The 16,841-nt window shown below is 46.9% G+C and overlaps 1 long non-coding RNA gene across 1 annotated transcript in view; it reads left to right on the top strand.

The window, feature by feature from the left end:
* The first annotated feature begins 404 nt into the window (after positions 1-404).
* LOC141221839 (uncharacterized) overlaps positions 405-16,841 on the top strand; it is a 191,844-nt gene continuing 175,407 nt past the window's right edge. The window contains exon 1 of the long non-coding RNA XR_012289762.1: positions 405-582. This is a non-coding gene — a long non-coding RNA (uncharacterized lncRNA). The remainder of the gene's footprint in view (positions 583-16,841) is intronic.

Here is a 16,841-nt window from a genome sequence, read left to right on the forward strand (position 1 = left end):
CATCTGGTTGGCTGTCATGGAGAACACTGACACATTCTGAAACTTAGTGCAGATTCTTCCACACTTCATGCCACACGTACAGTGTAAAAACTGATCGTCTGAATGGTTTCTTTACAGCAGCTGTTGCCTATGATGGCACAGAGAGGCATTGCACCAAACATCCATACCTTTTGCAATCTCGCTAGGGCATGCCTTAAAGAAAAAGATGGTTTACAGCTCCTGGAAGACATGGCGGTAATGACATTGCTGGTTTACATAGTTTATTTAGTGTCTTTTTTTTTTTTTACTCCTACTTGATAAAGTCTAGAAAATAATGTCATTTTTAAACTGATTTGCCTTTTTATAGAAAACAAGTGACAAGGATCTTTTTGCATATCTGATCGGTAACTTGTTTTACAGATTTGTGGATTCCATCCAAATATCAATGTATATAGCACATTGATTAATGCGGCCATAAAGAGGTTAGATGACGTCTACTTGACCAATATTCTGCGGGACATGAGGAACAGAAACGTGGCTCCTAATGAAGTGGTGGTCCGTCAGCTGGAGTTTGCAGCACAGTACCCACTAAACTTTGATAAAGTGAGTATACGATCTGATAAAACCAATAATGGAGGCTGGTGAAGAGGAGGGAATTCGCCTCCATGTGGGTAAAAATGTGTTGTTTTTTATCAAAATGGAAAATTGTATTCGATAAAAATACTCCACACCACACACCATCAACCAAGAAGTCCAATAACTAGTAATAGATTAGAAACAAGCGTTTGAAGACTTTTCCTGTTGTGAACATGATCCTTTAAGTTAAAGGGAACCTGTCACATTGGATAACGCTATTAACCTGCTGATGTAGGGTTAATCTGCAGGGTAATACCATTAGGAAGTGCTTGGCCACTATACTGAATGTGTAGCACATGGGAGTAAATTAACTTTATTCCTCCCGTGAGCCACTGACAGGTGGCTCTGCACTGATGTACTGTAGAGCTAGCTGTCAGTCAAAGGGCTGGGGCGTGCTTACAACCATTGCTTACTGTGTACAGATTGGTGACACTGTCTGAGCACTAACTCTCAACTCTAGCTAGATTCTAACTACTGACTGAGCTGCCTGGCTCCACCTTCCCTTTATATATCCCTATCTGGGCTCCCTCTGCTGGTAAGAGGTGGAAGGTGGAGGTGTTTGGATGTAGTGAGAGCCTCTTGTGGAGAAATCCAATCATGCACCCTTCTAGGTTCTGTGGCACCAAGCGCAGCAGGGCGCCACATATACAGTTATAGGTTAAGCAGTGAGTCTAATGGCTGGCCATATTTAGGAAAAACCCCACTAAGAAATTAAAGACACATACAGCAGGGCCACAGTAATGACAAATTCCCATTAGAAAGGAGAGAGTCTCCCATAGTGTTGGCCTATGTAGTGAATGCAAGGGCTGCCAAAAACTTGGAGGCACTTCTATGCCCCTTGGAAGAGACGTGGAGGAGGACCTCATAAAAAATGTTCCCATGAGAAAGGAGCGGGCCTCCTATACTTGTAATGCCCATGCACTAAGTGTATGGGCTGACAAACATTCTCCCCTGGGGGGTATACATGTACATACTGTATAAAACATTTTTTTTACGGGCATCATAAACACTCCTTCAAAAAAATTCTGTGGGTGTTGCATCACGGACCACGGTCACCCTGGTGATATGGTGGTGGAAGATGAGAAGGAGGAGGACAAGAGCAAATAGTCAAAATCAGGAAGTGTATACCCATGTGTGGGTGTGAAAAGGTGCATGGGAATACACCTCCCAAGAAAAGACACTGGATTTGAGTTTGTTACGCTGCTATTATTCGGTGGTGTTGAGAAGTCTGGCCCAATCTAGCACTTGTTCATTTTTATAAGAGTCAGCCTGTCAGCATTTTCAGTTGACAGGCGGATGCGCTTATCAGTTATAATTCCACCAGCGGCACTAAAAACCGGCTCTGATAAAACGCTGGCGGCAGGGCAGACCAGGACCTCCAAGGCATAGAGACCCAATTCATTCCACATATCCAGCTTGGATACCCAATAATTATAAGGCACAGCGGAATCACAGAGGACGTTGGTACGTTCGGCAAGGTACTCCCTCAGCATCTTCCCAAACTTTGAACTCCTTGTGAGAGTACCCCGCGCCTCAGGCCCTCTGCGATGGGAGGGTCTGAGAAAACTCTCCCAGAACTTTGACAGTGTTCCCCTGCCTCTGCTGGATTGAAGTTGCGTCTCTCTCGCTTGTACTCCTTGGTTGTCCAATGAAGTGTGCCCTCTGCTGCCAGCGTTTTCAGATGGGAATTTTTTTAATAGTGCCGCAACACAGGCCTTCTGGTACAGCCCCATTTTTGCAGGCCTGTCCACCTCAGGAATAAGAGATATAAAGTTCTCCTTGTTGTGTGGGTCTAGAAGTGTCACCAACCATTAATGACTGTCACCCAAAATTTTGAGAATGCAAGGGTCATGGGAAAGGCAGCGTAACATAAACTCAGCCATGCGTGCCAGACTACTAACAGGCAAGACTTCCGTGTCCTCACAAAGAGGATGACTGACCATGCTCTCCTCCTCATCCTCCTCTCTGTCCTCTGGCCATCCACGCTGAACAGACGGTATGACAGCTGTGCAGGTAGAACAGTCTATAGTGCATGAAACTAGCTCCTGTCCTTCCTCCTCCTCTTCCTCATTTTCACCCAATCCACGTTGGGATGAGATGAGGCTTGGCTGTGTGTAATCAACCTGTATGGTTCCTTGCTCCATCTCATTGTGCTCCACCTGCAATGCATCCTCTTTGATTGTGAGCAGAGAGCATTTCAGAAGACAGAGAAGCGGGATGGTGACACTAATTATGGCGTCATCTCCGCTCACCATCGTGGTGGAGTCCTCAAAGTTTTGGAGGATGGTACATATGTCTGACATCCAGGTCCACTCCAGAGGTCTTATGTGTGGAGTCTGAACTGAATACTGACGGCCTTATTGATGCTGGTACTCAACAACTGCCCTCTTCTGCTCAAATATCCTTCCCAACAACTGCAGTGTAGAGTTCCAACGCGTGGGGACATCACACACCAGTCTGTGAGCCGGAAGCTGCAAACGCTGCAGAAACACGGCAAGGGCGGCGGAAGCTGTAGCTGACTTTCTAAAATGGGCACAAAGGCGGCGTACTTTAACAAGCAGATCCAGCTGCTCCGGGTAGGATTTGAGAAACCGCTGAACCATGAGGTTAAGCACATGGGCCAGGCATGGTACGTGTGTGAGCTCATCTCGTCTCAGAGCCGCCACCAGGTTCCGGCCATTGTCACACACGACCATGCCTGGCTGTAGGTTCAGCGGTGTGAGCCACAGATCTGCCTGGTCTTTCAGAGCTGTCCACAACTCTTCAGCATTGTGCGGTTTGTCATCTAAGCATATTAGCTTCAGCATTGCCTATTGCCGCTTGGCCGAGGCAGTGCTGCAGTGTTTCCAGCTTGCAACTGATGTGGTCATTTCGGAGATGGAGGCTGAAGAGGAGGAGGCTAAGAAGGATGAGGTGCAGGAGCTGTAGACCGTGGGGGCAACCCTGATTGACCTACGGCCCGCAATCCTTGGCGTCGGGAGGATGTGTTCCATCCAAAGTAGTGTTGAGCCACCCCTGTATGTTCGTCGAACACCTTCGAACACTGTTAAAACCAATGGCAGGCAAACAAAAACACATAGAAACACATAGAAAACACATAGAAAACACTTCAAAGGTGTCCAAAAGCTGACAAACTGCTCAGAAGACACAACTAACACAAGGAAAAGTGACAAGTACATATAGTCATGCGAAAAGAAAAGAGGTGGAGGAGTAAAAGGAGGGGGAGACACAGATATAGGCATGTCATGACATTCTAAAATCAAGAAAGGCTGGAGAAAAAATCTAAAATCAGCCTACCAACACCCAGACGTCGTGACAAGAAAATTTAAAAAAGAAATATCTTTAGGTAGAATGGCGGTTCCATTCAGAACACTTTCCTTACAAGACGTAGTGGTATCCCCGTTGTGAGTTGTGCCAAAAACAGAACCCAATACATTCGGACTAATCCACCATTTGTCATATCCAAGGGGCAGGTCCGTAAACGACAACATCGACGCGGAACCAAGTACAGTAGTATATACTGTACATCCTTTGACAAGGCAATCAGGCGGATCAAGAAGTTGGGAAGGGTCACCCTAATGGCCAAAACAGACATAGATGCGGAGTTCCGATTACTTACTACCTGTGCCTCCGAATAGTGTCCACCTATTGGGCTGCTTCTGGGAAGGAGCATACTATATAGATCGCTGTTTGCCCATGGGGTGCTCCAGATCCTGGTCACTATTGGAGGCGTTTAGTTGCTTCCTCGAATGGGTTGTAATGGACGTTTCTAAGGGGGCACATATTATCCATTACCTCGACAACTTCTTATGTCTGGGCCCAAAAGATTTGCCACAGTGTGAATACACGTGGTAGTCCACCTGTGAGAAGGAGAGAGCTGGAGGGAGAGCGGACACCACAGAGCCGAGGGGTTAGATGGAGAATGAAAGAAGGAAAGAGGGCGAGGGAGGTAAGGGAGTACAGTGGAAGGCCGACCTGAGCTCACCCACGTTCCTGCTGGACGGGGAACAGCCCTGGGAAGAAAAGCCGCTTGCGCATCCCTTTGAGGTTACGGGAGCGAGCGGGCAGAGGGACTACGCTGGAGTGCGAAGCCGACACGGCCAGTCCGTTCCTGCCCATGCGACCTCCGTGTCCCCAGGTTTGTGCCAGAGCCGCGGTGGACCCTGACAGCCAGCCCCCTCTCCCAATACTGGTGTCTGTCCGCTGGTGGGTCGAGCCCAACCACGGTGGGGGGGGGTAACATCTGCAGAAGAAAGACCATCTTCCAGCCAAACTAAGATGTCTACTTCTTTTCGTGGACAATGTGGTACGATCCCTTTCTTACGGACACGCCCATCGCTACAAATTCCAGATGAGGCACAAAAACAGAAGGTGCTTCAACGGATGTCAAGTGCTCCTTCAAGTGGGCTCTCCTCCACCTCAACTTCAACATCACAAATACTCCAGTCCTCAGAGGTGTCACCCCAATCGCACTGGCTTCCTCACAGCTCCCAAGTCTCCAGCTGCCCATCTGAGTATGGGGTAACACAGATGGTTGAGTCTGCACAGCTGTTTACTCATACTATAGCCTGGGAAACGGAGGTCTGCTCCAGAGCTTCTATTAATCCAGACGAGGAAATGATCTGCACTGATGCCCAGAATCTTTGAGTCGGATCCAGGACCAGATGAAGAAGGTTCTGAGCATAATGTAGACCCTCGTTCCCAAACTGTAACTCCTGTTGGTGGAGACAGCGATGAAGACGATGATGAGACTCAAATACCTGATTGGAGCGACAACTTGACTTTTCGGTCAGGGCAGGAAGAGGTTGGCTCTGAGGACGATGGGTGTGACAACACACAGGGTGATGATGACGAGGTTGGAGATCCCACTTACTGTCAACCCACAGTCAGCCAGTCGATGAGGTCAGCAGAGGAGGTGGAGGAGAATGTGACTAGCCCAAGGGATGGGGATGACTCGGTACCCGGGCCTTTGCCTGGCCTTGGGGATGTCGCGGTGGTCGGCTCCCGGGCCTGTACCCTGGGGTCACTCTTTAAAAGGGTGGATAATTGTTACTTTTATAAGAGTTCGTGACGCCACCTGTGGTATCTGGTGAGAAGCCCCAGCGCTGCAGCAGTCCACTGAGGCCGGTGATAAGGCAGCTCGATGGTATAGCTCCCCACAGGTTAAGCTAGGCCTCAGGGCAGCTTATGCAGGGGGAATGCCGGACAGGCGAGACCCAGCTGGGTCAGAGCAAGAATGGGAACGGACACGGTAGTCACTTCAGTACCTTTTACTGGTGGAAATTCAGGCACATCCGGGAGCACTGTAGGGTGAAGGGTGCATATCAGGATCCTACCCAATGAGCGGGTGTAGGGCCTCCTGTTTCTTGCCTCTGCGTAGTAAGTTTCTGACCTGCCTGGAGCTAGGCCTAACTTTGTCTCTGTCCTGCGATGGCTGACCTTGTGGTAGGGCCTTGTCTTGGAGTACACGCTCTCAGTATGCGGGGCCTAAGCGTCTCCTGGCTCTGTTACGTATCAGCACCTTAGCAATCCTGGGACTTGTAGTTCTCCAGGGATTCCGGTTTTGCCTTACTGGGTCATAGAGATCCCGGTAAACTCGGATCCGGTGTCCGGTAAAGCTTTGGGGTGAGCTGGTTAAGCTCCTCTGCCCCCTATGTACTAACTCTCCACTCGCCTTCGGCCTACTCGGGCCCTCACTAAGCTATACACACTAACGGCAGCTTGCCGCGCTTCACCGATCTTATGGCACCGGCACACCTTAAGCTCTAACTGGGCTCCCTGAATCTAGCTAGCAGGAGCCTCGTGCTCCACTGCTGAACTATTAACTGAGTTCTCTAGACTGGACTGAGCTCCACTGCACACTGACCTCTCTTAGGCTTCTCTACTGCAGGAACTCTTCAGACGAACTGAACTGCCTAGCTCCACCTTCCCTATTTATATCCCTAACGGGCTTCCTCTGCTCGGCTGATGTGGAAGGTGGAGATGTGTGAATGTTTATGGGGGCCTCTTGTGGAGGATTCCATCAATGCACTCTTTTAGGATCTGTGATACCAAGCGCAGCTGGGCGTCACAGATGCTATTGACGACGAGGTTAGGTTGCGCCTTACTGGACAGAGACGGAGTACTGGAAGCACGTCAACTACTGCATCCTCAACCACAACTCTGCCTCTGACCAGAAGTCGTGGTGGCTGTTCAGGTCGCATGGGCTCTAAGCCTTGCATAGCCTGGGCATTTTTTCAGATCGATAAGGATGACCCAACTCGTGTTATCTGTAATATTTGTCACCAAAAGCTAAGTAGAGGCCAAAAAATCCATAGTTTGAGTACTTCATGCATGAAAAGTCAAATGGATATGAAGCATAAGTTGCAGTGGGAAGCTCACTGTGCTACAATGCAGCCTAGCGGGCTGGGCCAACCACCGTCTGCCCCATCTTGTGCATCCGCGGCCTCTTCATCATCTGTGACTGGGGGGTCAGCAGTCACATGTTTTTGGACGCAGACCTGCCAACTCTTTACCCGCAACAGCCAGTGTGATTGGCAGGTCATCATTTCATTTGGAAGTGGAAACACCAGCTGGTGTTGAGCGCTCTCAGACATCAAGAGCACCACCTTTGGATCAAGGCAACCTAACTTTTCTGCCTGCATCTTCCTCACAGACCGGCAGTTTGCTGGGGACACCCTTCTCAACCTAGTCTATGCACAACAGCCAGCCCTCGGTCCCTCAGATGTGGACAAGTAAAAGACCATTTCCTCCTAGCCATGACAAAGCTAAGAGGTTGAATTTCACCATCTGCAAGCTGTTGGCTACAAAAATGCTGCCTTTCCGCCTGGTGGACACAGAGGATTTTCGAGACCTTATGTCCGTCGCAGTGCCCCAGTACCAGATGCCCAGTCGGCACTACTTCTCAAAGAAAGGTGTGCCTGCGCTACACCAGCATGTCGCACACAACATCACTGCTTCTTTGAAAAACTCTGTGTGTGATAGGGTGCATTTCACCACAGACACTTGGACGAGTAGGCATGGACAGGGGCGTTACATGTCGCTGACAGGGCACTGGGTAACTATGGTGACAGCAGGACAAGGGGCTGCTGTCCAAGTCTTGCCGTCCCCACGAGTTGTGCGTCAATCCTCTTTATCTAGAAGTTCCTCCACTGCTTCTGCCTCCTCAGCCTCCTCTCGGTCCTCCACCTGCACCCAAAGCCTGTCTGGTAATGCCACCCGCTTTCTAACTGCGCAGAAGGAATCTTGCACACCTCCTTACGATGCTGGCAGCAGGACTCAACGGTATCAGGCGGTGTTTACTTTGAAATGTCTGGGAAATGTGAGTCACACAGCTGAGGAGTTGTGGTCAGCTCTGTAGACCCAGTTTCATGAATGGTTGTCTCCACTGGACCTGCTACCAGGTAAGGCTGTGTGCGACAATGCTGCAAACCTGGGTGCGGCCCTTCGCCGGGGCAATGTCACACACGTGCCTTGTATGGCTCATGTGTTGAACCTGGTTGTCCAGCAATTTTTAGCCCACTATCCCGGACTAGATGGCTTTCTGCAGAGGGCACGGTCGCTGTGTGCTCACTTCCGCCGTTCGCAGCTCAACAACTTACATCTCTAAAGAAGTCGTTGGGCCTGCCAGTTCACCGGCTGAAATGCACATGTTTCAGCGACTGTGGCAGCACCGACAAGCCCTGGTGCAATACGTTCTGACGTATAGCCTGGGCAAACGAGATCCAGAGGTGGGGCAAATCACGCTGCAGGAGTGGTCTCAGATCAGGGACCTATGCACCCTTCTGCACAGTTTTGAAATGCGACGAAGATGTTTAGTGCTGACGATGCCATTATCAGCATGACTATTCCGGTGATTTACATGCTGGAGGACACGTTAAACAGAATTCGGAGTCAGGTGGTGGGACAAGAGGAGGTGGAGGAAGTAGAGGAGGAGTCGTATGCGGAAGGGATAACATCTCCAAGGTCCAGACGGTCGGCAGCACCAAGGCGGCAGGCATGGGAGGGTGGGAGAGAGGGATTAACCAGGGCGCAAGGTAGCAGCCAAACTGTTGAGGAAGGTGCAGGAGCCGAGGAAGAAGTGGAGGACGAACTGGCGATGGGCATGGAAGACTCATCAGATGAGGGAGACCTTGATCACATCTCTGTTGTGCGAGGTTGGGGGGAGAGGGCAGAGGAAGGAAGCATGATTCTTACCTCGCTATCAACACAACAAGGACTTGTTCCTCCTGGATGCGCAAGACACATGAGTGCCTTCTTGCTGCACTACCTGCAACATGACACTCGGATTGTCAGAATTCGAAGTAATCCCGACTACTGGGTTGCCACACTCTTAGATCCCCGGTACAAAAGTAAATTTGCCGAAATAATTCCTGCCATAGAAAGGGATTCACGCATGCAGGAGTATCAGCAGAGGCTGTTGCAGTATCTTACATGTGCTTTTCCACAAAACATCAGTGGTGCACGTAGTGAATCTCACAGTTCTAACTTGCAAACCGTGGGACTGTCAAGTCTTCATCACTCAAACCGTAACAGTATCACAGTATCTGCTGGTAACAGCAATTTTGTGGAATCGTTTCACCACTTTTTTAGACCATCCTTTGCAAGGCCACAGGAGACAAGAAGTCTGACACATAGTCAACGCCTAGAGAGGATGGTACAGGAGTATCTCCAAGTGAACATCAAAGCCATGACTGTGTCACTGGACCCTTGCTCATTTTGGGCTTCTAATCTGGAAACATGTCCGGAGCTCGCCACTCACGCTTTGGAGATCTAGTCATTCACTGCAGCCAGCGTTCTCTCTGAACGTGTGTTCAGCGCTGCTGGTGGTGTGCTGACAGATAAGCGCATCGGGCTGTCCCCTGAGAATGTAGACAGACTCACGTTCATAAAGATGAACAAATCATGGATCCGCAAGGACTTTTCTACCCCTGTGTCATCCTGGGGAGACTAAAAGCTTGAGGATTTGGTAAAATCACCTCACCAACCGTTTTAAGCAACTCTGGGGCAATTGATGCCACTTAAGTGGTGTCTGTGCCACAATTTTTGGAAAAAATGGAGACTCTTTTTGGAGTCCCCTTGCTGTGTTTTACGTGACGTTGGCATCGTCAATTCCAGGTGGGTTGGGTCGCCCCCCTCTTTTAACCGTAAGAAACTACATACACTATGGCTTGGGGTAACATAGATGGTTGAGTCTGAAGAACTGTTTACTCAGATGTCTGCTCCAAAGCTTCAGTGTCTGCTAGTCAGCGTAGTAGCCCAGTTCTGAAGCAAGCTACACCGCCTGTGTATCTAATAAGAATTTTTAACTGCATCTAGCCTAGGCAGACTGTGGGGACCCCCGACCAAATACAGATGCTCAGCCCCCCTACCGCCCCCCTTTCCTTGACAATACAATAATGTAACTCTTACAACTGGATGGGTGAGGATCGGTCACAGCTTTATTAACTCTTTTTACTCATTCCATTAGAAAGGCATTTTATTTCTAAAATAATTCAGCTTGTTGCAGCATGCCCTGTGTCTCCACATGGGCAAGTTGGTCAACAAGTGTAACTCTCCAACATGTCCTTTCTATTTCCAGGCCACGAAGGATCCTGCGTACTCGTATGCAGGACTCTGACCCCCATCCATCACTCTTAACGCTTGTTCCACTCCGTCCTGGAGTCCTGACAGGAATATGTCCAGTACAATATCCATTAAGTGAACACCATCGGGCCTTATGAGGCCTGCTTTATCTCCTTCCAGTTGTCGGTGTCGTATCACTACACCGCCTCTGTCTCTTCTAAATTTTGCCATCCAAATATTTATTACCCGCCTTGTCCATTCGATGGCCGTGATGTTTTGCGCACCTTGCCATACCGCTATCGGCACAATCTCTGACCATACTATAGTTAGTTTTGTGAAAAATTCTCTGAAGCGCTCAGTGTCTAGTTTCATTATTGCCATTAATTATGCGCTCTTGTGATGACCTAGGTCGTTTCCCCCGGCCTGTATGACTAAGATGACCGGACCTCTTGCCTCTCTCCCTACCTTGATTACCTCCATTAGTACCTGTGGCCATTGCAGGCCTCTAATACCTCTCCAGTTGAAATATGTGTTATGAAATTCTAATTTCCTCCCACCTGGGCGGACTTTCGCCCTTTTTTCTGCCCAATATAAATACGAGTGGCCTATCACCCACACTGTTGGCTTAGCGTCACCTGTAAAAGAAACAAACCACGTTAGGATAACAAGTCCGGTCTTATGTACCTCGCCAAACATGTGTATCGCCATGTCCCTGTCCTCTGAACTTCCGTTTCTGACAGTCCTGCTCTTGCTGCTTCCGTGGCCGCGCCTATGCTCAATGAGTGTGTCCCATAATCTTTCGGGTGGTTCCCTGCCGATGTTAGGCATTTATTAAATATAGCTTGGAACTGGTATCTTGATAATGGCGTTCCATCAATGTGTGATAGGAAGAAATTACTTGTGATCTGATGGTTATATATGTTTTTACTATTGTTACCCGACTCAGTGTACCGTTTGTGGGTTGTAGAAGTACCCAAGTGCCCCTGTCCGCTGGAACCGTTTTCGATTTGCGTATGCGTAGACGTATCGCATTATTGGCTATGACTACGTCCTGCTGTAATAAGCTTCCACTGGTGGTAATTTTGGATTGAGGGACTAATTCGCTTATGCATAGAGCCCCAAAGAAGGCGATCACAAATGCAGTAGACAGTAGTGTTGCTTCAAATTGTGAGTGTCATGTTAATGGTGTTAGGGATATGATGTGAGAAATCAGTTTTAGTGACACGAGACGGGACGTCTACACTCCTGACTTGGCTGACCCCTTTTCCACCCTTTTATGGATTGTCTGATGATGAATCTCTTTGTCACATCTCCCCAATTCAGTAGTTGGAAGTGAAATGCTACTCCGGTCAGACACCGCTGTGCTCACGCCCCTTATAAGCCCATCATCATTAGCTGGTGGAGAAATTCTATGGTGACTTGTAATCTGGCTTGTTCACATTGGTCAACCCGTCTGCCTGCTAGTAGTCGTGTCCACTCTTCCCATGCCTTACCGTATGCTTGCCACGTCAACGGGGCAACTGACGCTCTGATTAATGGCATCAACTATTCGCCACTAGATCCCATAGGGAGGGTGGGTAACTATTGCCCTATGGGTGGGCGTTGGGGGGGAGCTCTGTGAAAATCTGCCAATTGAACTGTGATAAAGCGTTAGCAGCAGGGTTAGACCCCTCAGCATCGTGGCTAGCGCGGACCCATACATTGTGTTTTAGGCACAGGAATGCTAGCCGGCGTAGTAGGCCTAGCACGGGGAGAGACGATGATGCCATCTTATTAATGCAGTGCGCTAGGCTGGTGTTTTTTGTTATGAAGCGTATATTTTTGTTAGCCAGGCGCGCGCCCCATATTTCTATTGCTACCACTATTGGGAACAAAAATTATTTTCCGGGCTAGATGCAGCTAAAAATTATTATTAATTTCGAAGCTGGTGGAGCTTGGTATAGATGGCCTAATACAATGAGTACCACACACTGCTACTATGCCCAAAATTATTTTCCGAGCTGGATGCAGCTAAAAATTATTATTAATTTCAAAGCTGGTGGAGCTTGGTATAGATGGTCTAATACAATGAGTACCGCACACTGCTACTATGCCCAAAATTATTTTCCGAGCTGGATGCAGCTAAAAATTATTATTAATTTCAAAGCTGGTGGAGCTTGGTATAGATGGCCTAATACAATGAGTACCACACACACTGCTACTATGCCCAAAATTATTTTCCGGGCTAGATGCAGGTAAAAATTATTATTAATTTCAAAGCTGGTGGAGCTTGGTATAGATGGTCTAATACAATGAGTACCACACACTGCTACTATGCCCAAAATTATTTTCCGAGCTGGATGCAGCTAAAAATTATTATTAATTTCAAAGCTGGTGGAGCTTGGTATAGATGGCCTAATACAATGAGTACCACACACACTGCTACTATGCCCAAAATTATTTTCCGGGCTAGATGCAGCTAAAAATTATTATTAATTTCAAAGCTGGTGGAGCTTGGTATAGATGGCCTAATACAATGAGTACCACATACTGCTAATATGCCCAAAGTTATTTTACAGGCAAGATGCAGCTAAAAATTATTAGTAATATGAAAGTTGGTGGAGCTTAGTATAGATGGCCTAATACAGTGATTTTCAACCTTTTTTGAGCCGCGGCACACTTTTTATACTTAGAAAATCCTGGGGCACACCACCAAACAAAATAGCACAAAATGACACTAAAACAGTCATATTATACATATAGTTAATAATATAGATTCTAAATTTATTTTACTCACTCAGTGTGAAACCTGGGCCTGTTTCGATAAACACAAAAGGGATATCCTGGCAGGAATGGTGGAAAGACACACACGAAGCTCTTCCTCAACAGTTCTCAGTTTCTCCCTGTTTTTAGCTTTTATCGCAGTCAAGCTTGAGAAGCCCAGCTCACATAGATATGTGGTTGAAAATGGGAGCAATGTCAAAATAGCTTTGTTGGCCAGAATGGGGAACTCCTTGGCAACAGATAACCAAAAACTGTCCAAAAGAAGATCAGCAAACTTTAGCTTTAAACCGCGATCTTGCTTCAGTTCAACAAGTTCCTCTTGCTCCTTTAAAGTCATGTCCTTTCCAGCAATGGATAATGAGCTGTATGGGTCCCTAACCCAGTCAAGGCATTCTGTGAAGGCTGAAGAGAAATAGAACGATAACTTCTCCTCAAGAGTTTTCAAATGCCTGCCAATCGCTTCGCACATTGCAGCAGTATTGTCATCATGCAGTTTCTCGGTGAGTGGGAACATCTGAAGGTTGCCATCCTGCACATGTTGTTGCCAGAGCTGCACCTTTAAACGGAATCCGTTCATTTTATCAGTGCTTGTAAGCAGGTTTTCATTTCGACCTTGCATCCGTGTGTTTAGTTCATTCAGATATTGAAATATATCAGCCAGGTATGCCAGCTTTGCACACCACTCATCACTTGCAAGCAGCTTTGAATAATCGGACCTCTCGTTTGTAAGAAATATTTTAAGTTCCTCTCGCAACTCATACACACGGGCCAGCACTTTGCCACGTGACAGCCACCTGACCTCCGTGTGGAGCAATAAGATTTTATGTTCCGCTCCCATTTCTGTACACAAAGACGCAAATAAGCGACATCTCAAAGGTCGCGTCTTCACAAAGTTCACTATGCGCACAACATCATCCAACACAGGAGCTAGATCTGCTGGTAAGGTCTTTGCAACGAGGGCCTCACGGTGCAAGAAACAGTGGGTAGCAAGAACATCTGGGTTTCTTTCTTTAACCCTACTTACAAAGCCTTTGATGCGCCCGACCATGGCTGCGGCTCCATCAGTGCAGACACCTGTGCAGTTTTCCCATGTAAGTCCACTTTTATCAAGATATTCCGATGTGACTTGGAATATTGCCTCTCCTGTTGATTTTTCTGTCAGTGCCTTGCAAAATAGGAAGTTTTCTCTAATGGCTTCACCATCCACAAAATACACATTGGCCAACAACTGACAATGTCCACTGATATCCGTCGACTCATCAAGTTGCAAGGCAAATTTCTTACTGATGCGCACCTTTTCCAAAACAACTGTTTCAATGTCCGCAGACAAGTCATCAATCCGTCTGGCAATTGTGTTATCAGAGAGAGGCACTTTAGCTATCTCTTTAGCTGCTTCAGGGCCAAGCATCTCATTTACAATAGCTTTACAAGCTGGTAGTATTAATGTTTCTGCCACAGTGTGGGACTTTTTTGATTTAGCTATGAGTTCAGCAACAAGGTAGCTAGCTTTGAGGGCTCTCTCATTTACCTTTGTGCTTTTTCTCAAAAAAGTTGCCCCTTTCTCATTGTTTGTACGTAAGCGTACAAAATACTCCATCGGTTTATTTTGAACGGAAGGGTGTTTCGTTTGGAGATGGCGTTTAAGTTTGCTTGGCACCATAGCGCTATTGGAAAGCTTCTCACCGCACACCAAGCACAGTGGTGTTGGTGCTGTCGCATCCCCAGTGGAAGTAAATCCAAATGAAAGATAGCTTTCACTGTATTGCCTTGAGCTCACCGTCTTGTCTTTTTTCTTTTGTCGAACTCTCATACTAGGGCCTTCATTTGGGTTAGAATTGTGTCCAGGGTCCTGTTCGGCATTTGCCTTTTCCATTCTCAAATACTTCTCCATCACTGCTGAGATAGTGTGCGCAGCCACACACTAAAATAGAAGAGTATTACATTATCTGCCACACTTAAAGGACCTCTGCTAGGCATATTTCATTCCTGAGGGCTTAAAAAGCAGCTCTCGTGGTGACAAGAAGCTGATTTAAACCCCCCAAGAGTGAACTTCGCGAGAGCTGTATGTGTGTGATAATAACTTCTATTACTACGGTCTGCATTTCCTGCTTGAATTGACACTAGTGACGTAGCACTCAGCTTTCTCTATAAGTAGAATAGAGCCGGCTGCCAAGTGCTACGCCACTAGAGTCAATTCAAGCAGGACATGACTGCTGAAGAACGGTACTAATATCATTTATTATTCCATACATACAACTCTCACGGAGTTCACTCTTGGGGGTTTTAAATCAGCTTCTTACCACCACAAGAGCTACTTTTTTAGCCCTCAAGAGTGAAATATGCCTGGCAAAGGTCCTTTCAATAAATTATTTATTTTAAAAAAGTGAAATAAAAAAGGATAACCCCCTCATATATTCAATCCCATGTAACCTCATAAATACAGTCCCACCTATATGAGCACATGATTATCAGCATCATATACTGTGGTGATGTGCACTGTACAGCGCCACAGTATATGGTGCTGATTATTATGTGGCTCATATACTGCAATATAAAGGGGTACAATGAGAAGTACTATGGCCATGAGGCCAGAGTACAAGTGCCAGCTCATATACTCAGCATATGAGCTGGTACTTGTAGTACTCCAGCCTCATGACTATAGTATTTCTCATTTTACATTTCTCATTGTTATATGCAGTATACTGCTGGAGTACTAAAAGTACCAGCTCATATGCTGAGTATTCTGCCAACAGTTCATATACTCAGGCAAAAGCTCATATAGTCAGCATTATTGGCGGGCATTACCTTGGCGGCGGGCAAATGCGAGAGTCTCTCCGCTCTCAGGATGACGCACCGGCCTCGGTGACGTCATTAAGTCGCGCGAGGTTCAAAGCTTGCGCATGTGTTATTGTACACGTCTCCTACATTGTAAGAAGGCGTGACTGCGCATCGAGCGCATTGCCGGGAAACAAAACACAGGGGGCACCATAGTTTGGCGAACTTTCCCCGCGGCACACCCGACCATGTGTCGCGGCACACTAGTGTGCCGCGGAACACTGGTTGAAAATCACTGGCCTAATAGAATGAGTACCACACACTGCTAATATGCCCAAAATTATTTTACAGGCAAGATGCAGCTAAAAATTACTATTAATTTCAAAGCTGGTGGAACTTGGTATAGATGGCCTAATACAATGAGTACCACACACTACTACTATGCCCAAAATTATTTTACAGGCAAGATGCAGCTAAAAATTATTAGTAATTTGAAAACTGGTGGAACTTGGTATAGATGGCCTAATACAATGAGTACCACACACTACTACTATGCCCAAAATTATTTTACAGGCAAGATGCAGCTAAAAATTATTAGTAATTTGAAAGCTGGTGGAACTTGGTATAGATGGCCTAATACAATGAGTACCACACACTACTACTATGCCCAAAATTATTTTACAGGCAAGATGCAGCTAAAAATTACTATTAATTTCAAAGCTGGTGGAACTTGGTATAGATGGCCTAATACAATGAGTACCACACACTACTACTATGCCCAAAATTATTTTACAGGCAAGATGCAGCTAAAAATTATTAGTAATTTGAAAGCTGGTGGAGCTTAGTATAGATGGCCTGATAGAATGAGTACCACACACTGCTAATATGCCCAAAAGGTTTTACTTGGCTACGTGCAGTAAAAAATGTGTATTACAGGCCCTAAAGGATTTGCTTAGCTAGTTTTAGCCAAATGCTGTGAAAAACACTTGCACAGCACTAAAACTGACCTGCCTAGGAAAAAGTGATAGGAACTGATGTAACCTAGCCCTCAAAAGTGCTGCAATTACAACTAGTCACTACTCCCAACCTATCTGTCTATTTAAGAGCACAGACCTGCCTGCTAA

Source organism: Phyllobates terribilis, unplaced genomic scaffold (assembly GCF_046119375.1).
Source record: "Phyllobates terribilis strain yellow unplaced genomic scaffold, ASM4611937v1 Scaffold_340__1_contigs__length_2048258, whole genome shotgun sequence".
Lineage (NCBI taxonomy): Eukaryota > Metazoa > Chordata > Amphibia > Anura > Dendrobatidae > Phyllobates > Phyllobates terribilis.